We start from the raw sequence: 6935 nt of genomic DNA, 5'->3' as shown, positions 1-6935 counted from the left end.
AGGTGCCGTAGTTTCGGTGCTTGATCGGTCGGGCCGTGAAGACGTACGACTACATCAACCAAACGCTTCCGTTGTCGATCTACAAGGGTACGTAGATCACACTCTCCCCTCTCGTTGCTATGCATCACCATGATCTTGCGTGTGCATAGGAAATTTTTTGAAATTACTATGTTCCCCAACAGTGGCATCCGAGCCTAGGTTTTATATGTTGATGTTATATGCACGAGTAAAACACAAGTGAGTTGTGGGCGATATAAGTCATACTGCTTACCAGCATGTCATACTTTGGTTCGGCGGTATTGTTGGATGAAGCGTCCCGGACCGACATTACGCGTACGCTTACGCGAGACCGGTTCTCCCGACGTGCTTTGCACATAGGTGGCTTGCGGGTGACAGTTTCTCCAACTTTAGTTGAACCGAGTGTGGCTATGCCCGGTCCTTGTGAAGGTTAAAACAGCACCAACTTGACAAACTATCGTTGTGGTTTTGATGCGTAGGTAAGATTGGTTCTTGCTTAAGCCCGTAGCAGCCACGTAAAACTTGCAACAACAAAGTAGAGGACGTCTAACTTGTTTTTGCAGGGCATGTTGTGATGTGATATGGTCAAGACATGATGCTAAATTTTATTGTATGAGATGGTCATGTTTTGTAACCGAGTTATCGGCAATCGGCAGGAGCCATACGGTTGTCGCTTTATTGTATGCAATGCAATCGCCCTGTAATGCTTTACTTTATCACTAAGCGGTAGCGATAGTCGTAGAAGCATAAGATTGGCGATACGACAATGATGCTACGATGGAGATCAAGGTGTCGCGCCGGTGACGATGGTGATCACGATGGTGCTTCAAGGATGGAGATCACAAGCACAAGATGATGGCCATATCATATCACTTATATTGATTGCATGTGATGTTTATCTTTTATGCATCTTATCTTGCTTTGATTGACGGTAGCATTATAAGATGATCTCTCACTAAATTTCAAGATAAAAGTGTTCTCCCTGAGTATGCACCGTTGCCAAAGTTTGTCGTGCCCACACACCACGTGATGATCGGGTGTGATAAGCTCTACGTCCATCTACAACGGGTGCAAGCTAGTTTTGCACACGCAGAATACTCAGGTTAAACTTGACGAGCCTAGCATATGCAGATATGTCCTCGGAACACTGAGATCGAAAGATTGAGCGTGAATCATATAGTAGATATGATCAACATAGCGATGTTCACCATTGAAAACTACTCCATTTCACGTGATGATCGGTTATGGTTTAGTTGATTTGGATCACGTGATCACTTAGATGATTAGAGGGATGTCTATCTAAGTGGGAGTTCTTGAGTAATATGATTAATTGAACTTAAATTTATCATGAACTTAGTACCTGATAGTATCTTGCTTGTTTATGCTTGATTGTAGATAGATGGCTCGTGCTGTTGTTCCGTTGAATTTTAATGCGTTCCTTGAGAAAGCAAAGTTGAAAGATGATGGTAGCAATTACACGGACTGGGTCCGTAACTTGAGGATTATCCTCATTGCTGCACAGAAGAATTACGTCCTGGAAGCACCGCTGGGTGCCAGGCCTGCTGCTGGAGCAACACCAGATGTTATGAACGTCTGGCAGAGCAAAGCTGATGACTACTCGATAGTTCAGTGTGCCATGCTTTACGGCTTAGAATCGGGACTTCAACGACGTTTTGAACGTCATGGAGCATATGAGATGTTCCAGGAGTTGAAGTTAATATTTCAAGCAAATGCCCGGATTGAGAGATATGAAGTCTCCAATAAGTTCTATAGCTGCAAGATGGAGGAGAACAGTTCTGTCAATGAGCATATACTCAAAATGTCTGGGTATAATAATCACTTGATTCAGATGGGAGTTAATCTTCCAAATGATTGCGTCATTGACAGAATTCTCCAATCACTGCCACCAAGCTACAAGAGCTTTGTGATGAACTATAATATGCAAGGGATGAATAAGACTATTCCCGAGCTCTTCGCAATGCTGAAAGCTGCAGAGGTAGAAATCAAGAAGGAGCATCAAGTGTTGATGGTCAACAAGACCACTAGTTTCAAGAAAAAGGGCAAAGGGAAGAAGAAGGGGAACTTCAAGAAGAAAAGCAAGCAAGTTGCTGATCAGGAGAAGAAACCCAAGTCTGGACCTAAGCCTAAAACTGAGTGCTTCTACTGCAAGCGGACTGGTCACTGGAAGCGGAATTGCCCCAAGTATTTGGCGGATAAGAAGGATGGCAAGGTGAACAAAGGTATATGTGATATACATGTTATTGATAAGAACCTTACTAGAGCTCGCAGTAGCACCTGGGTATTTGATACTGGTTCTGTTGTTAATATTTGCAACTCGAAACAGGGACTACGGATTAAGCGAACACTGGCAAAGGATGAGGTGACGATGCGTGTGGGAAATGGTTCTAAAGTCGATGTGATCGCGGTCGGCACGCTACCTCTACATCTACCTTCGGGATTAATATTAGACCTAAATAATTGTTATTTGGTGCCAGCGTTGAGCATGAACATTATATCTGGATCTTGTTTAACGTGAGACGGTTATTCATTTAAATCAGAGAATAATGGTTGTTCTATTTATATGAGTAATATCTTTTATGGTCATGCACCTTTGAAGAGTGGTCTATTTTTGATGAATCTCGATAGTAGTAACACACATATTCATAATGTTGAAGCCAAAAGATGCAGAGTTGATAATGATAGTGCAACTTATTTGTGGCACTGCCGTTTAGGTCATATCGGTGTAAAGCGCATGAAGAAACTCCATACCGATGGACTTTTGGAACCTCTTGATTATGAATCACTTGGTACTTGCGAACCGTGCCTTATGGGCAAGATGACTAAAACACCGTTCTCCGGTACAATGGAGAGCAACAGATTTGTTGGAAATCATACATACAGATGTATGTGGTCCGATGAATGTTGAGGCTCGTGGCGGATATCGTTATTTTCTCACCTTCACAGATGATTTAAGCAGATATGGGTATATCTACTTAATGAAGCATAAGTCTGAAACATTTGAAAAGTTCAAAGAATTTCAGAGTGAAGTTGAAAATCATCGTAACAAGAAAATAAAGTTTCTGCGATCTGATCGTGGAGGAGAATATTTGAGTTACGAGTGTGGTCTACATCTGAAACAATGCGGAATAGTTTCGCAACTCACGCCACCCGGAACACCTCAGCGTAATGGTGTGTCCGAACGTCGTAATCGTACTTTACTTGATATGGTGCGATCTATGATGTCTCTTACAAATTTACCGCTATCATTTTGGGGTTATGCTTTAGAGACGGCCGCATTCACGTTAAATAGGGCACCATCAAAATCCGTTGAGACGACACCTTATGAACTATGGTTTGGCAAGAAACCAAAGTTGTCGTTTCTTAAAGTTTGGGGCTGCGATGCTTATGTGAAAAAGCTTCAACCTGATAAGCTCGAACCCAAATCGGAGAAATGTGTATTCATAGGATACCCAAAGGAGACTGTCGGGTACACCTTCTATCACAGATCCGAAGGCAAGACATTCATTGCTAAGAATGGATCCTTTCTAGAGAAGGAGTTTCTCTCAAAAGAAGTGAGTGGGAGGAAAGTAGAACTTGACGAGGTAACTGTACCTGCTCCCTTATTGGAAAGTAGTGCATCACAGAAAACTGTTTCTATGACACCTACACCAGTTAGTGAGGAAGCTAATGATGATGATCATGAAACTTCAGAACAAGATACTACTGAACCTCGTAGATCAAGCAGAGTGAGATCCGCGCCAGAGTGGTACAGTAATCCTGTTCTGGAAGTCATGCTACTAGATCATGATGAACCTACGAACTATGAAGAAGCGATGGTGAGCCCAGATTCCGCAAAATGGCTTGAAGCCATGAAATCTGAGATGGGATCCATGTATGAGAACAAAGTATGGACTTTGGTTGACTTGCCCGATGATCGACAAGCAATTGAGAATAAATGGATCTTCAAGAAGAAGACTGACGCTGACGGTAATATTACTGTCTACAAAGCTTGACTTTTCGCAAAAGGTTTTCGACAAGTTCAAGGGATTGAATACGATGAGACCTTTCACCCGTAGCGATGCTTAAGTCTGTCCGAATCATGTTAGCAATCGCCGCATTTTATGATTATGAAATTTGGCAGATGGATGTCAAAACTGCATTCCAGAATGGATTTCTGGAAGAAGAGTTGTATATGATGCAACCAGAAGGTTTTGTCGATCCAAAGGGAGCTAACAAAGTGTGAAAGCTCCAGCGATCCATTTATGGACTGGTGCAAGCCTCTCGGAGTTGGAATAAAGGCTTTGATAGTGTGATCAAAGCATTTGGTTTTATACAGACTTTTGGAGAAGCCTGTATTTACAAGAAAGTGAGTGGGAGCTCTGTAGCATTTCTGATATTATATGTGGATGACATATTACTAATTGGAAATGATATAGAATTTCTGGATAGCATAAAGGGATACTTGAATAAGAGTTTTTCAATGAAAGACCTCGGTGAAGCTGCTTACATATTAGGCATTAAGATCTATAGAGATAGATCAAGACGCTTAATTGGACTTTCACAAAGCACATACCTTGACAAAGTTTTGAAGAAGTTCAAAATGGATCAAGCAAAGGAAGGGTTCTTGCCTGTGTTACAAGGTGTGAAGTTGAGTAAGACTCAATGCCCGACCACTGCAGAAGATAGAGAGAAAATGAAAGATGTTCCCTATGCTTCAGCCATAGGCTCTATCATGTATGCAATGTTGTGTACCAGACCTGATGTGTGCCTTGCTATAAGTCTAGCAGGGAGGTACCAAAGTGATCCAGGAGTGGATCACTGGACAACAGTCAAGAACATCCTGAAATACCTGAAAAGGACTAAGGATATGTTTCTCATATATGGAGGTGACAAAGAGCTCATCGTAAAAGGTTACGTTGATGCAAGCTTTGACACTGATCCAGACAATTCTAAATCACAAACCGGATACGTATTTATATTAAACGGTGGAGCTGTCAGTTGGTGCAGTTCTAAACAAAGCGTTGTAGCGGGATCTACATGTGAAGCGGAGTACATAGCTGCTTCGGAAGCATCAAATGAAGGAGTCTGGATGAAGGAGTTCATATCCGATCTAGGTGTCATACCTAGTGCATCGGGTCCAATGAAAATCTTTTGTGACAATACTGGTGCAATTGCCTTGGCAAAGGAATCCAGATTTCACAAGAGAACCAAGCACATCAAGAGACGCTTCAATTCCATCCGGGATCTAGTCCAGGTGGGAGACATAGAGATTTGCAAGATACATACGGATCTGAATGTTGCAGACCCGTTAACTAAGCCTCTCCCACGAGCAAAACATGATCAGCACCAAAGCTCCATGGGTGTTAGAATCATTACTGTGTAATCTAGATTATTGACTCTAGTGCAAGTGGGAGACTGAAGGAAATATGCCCTAGAGGCAATAATAAAGTTATTATTTATTTCCTTATATCTTGATAAATGTTTATTATTCATGCTAGAATTGTATTAACCGGAAACATAATACATGTGTGAATACATAGACAAACAGAGTGTCACTAGTATGCCTCTACTTGACTAGCTCGTTAATCAAAGATGGTTATGTCTCCTAACCATGAACAAAGAGTTGTTATTTGATTAACGGGATCACATCATTAGGTGAATGATCTGATTGACATGACCCATTCCATTAGCTTAGCACCCGATCGTTTAGTATGTTGCTATTGCTTTCTTCATGACTTATACATGTTCCTATGACTATGAGATTATGCAACTCCTATTTGCCGGAGGAACACTTTGTGTGCTACCAAACGTCACAACGTAAATGGGTGATTATAAAGGTGCTCTGCAGGTGTCTCCAAAGGTGCATGTTGGGTTGGCGTATTTCGAGATTAGGATTTGTCACTCCGATTGTCGGAGAGGTATCTCTTGGCCCTCTCGGTAATACACATCACATAAGCCTTGCAAGCAATTCAACTAATGAGTTAGTTGCGAGATGATGTATTACAGAACGAGTAAAGAGACTTGCCGGTAACGAGATTGAACTAGGTATTGGAATACCGACGATCGAATCTCGGGCAAGTAACATACCGATGACAAAGGGAACAACGTATGTTGTTATGCGGTCTGACCGATAAAGATCTTCATAGAATATGTAAGAGCCCATATGAGCATCCAGGTTCCGCTATTGGTTATTGACCGGAGACGTGTCTCGGTCATGTCTACATTGTTCTCGAACCCGTAGGGTCCGCACGCTTAAGGTTACGATGACAGTTATATTATGAGTTTATGCATTTTGATGTACAGAAGGTTGTTCGGAGTCCTGGATGTGATCACGGACATGATGAGGAGTCTCGAAATGGTCGAGACATAAAGATTGATATATTGGACGACTATATTCGGACACCGGAAGTGTTCCGGGGAAGTTTCGGATAAAACCGGAGCACCGGGGGGTTACCGGAACCCCCCGGGGGGTTAATGGGCCTCATGGGCCTAAAGTGGAGAAGAGGAGGGGCTGCCAGGGCAGGCCGCGCGCCCCCTCTCCCCCTAGTCCGAATTGGACAAGGAGGGAGGGGCGGCGCCCCCCCTTTTCCTTCTCTCCTTCCCCCTCTCCTACTTGGACAAGGAAAGGGAGGGGAGTCCTACTCCCGGTAGGAGTAGGACTCCTCCTGCGCGCCTCCTACTAGGGCCGGCCGCACCCCCCTTGGATCCTTTATATACGGAGGCAAGGGGCACCCCTAGACACACAAGTTGATCCACGTGATCATATTCTTAGCCGTGTGCGGTGCCCCCTTCCACCATAGTCCTCGATAATATTGTAGCGGTGCTTAGGCGAAGCCCTGCGACAGTAGTACATCAAGATCGTCACCACGCCGTCGTGCTGACGGAACTCTTCCCCGACACTTTGCTGGATCGGAGTC

Source organism: Triticum dicoccoides, chromosome 7A (assembly GCF_002162155.2).
Source record: "Triticum dicoccoides isolate Atlit2015 ecotype Zavitan chromosome 7A, WEW_v2.0, whole genome shotgun sequence".
NCBI classification, from domain to species: Eukaryota; Viridiplantae; Streptophyta; class Magnoliopsida; order Poales; family Poaceae; genus Triticum; species Triticum dicoccoides.
The sequence above is the reverse complement of the archived record's forward strand: the minus strand, read 5'-3'. Positions refer to the sequence as shown.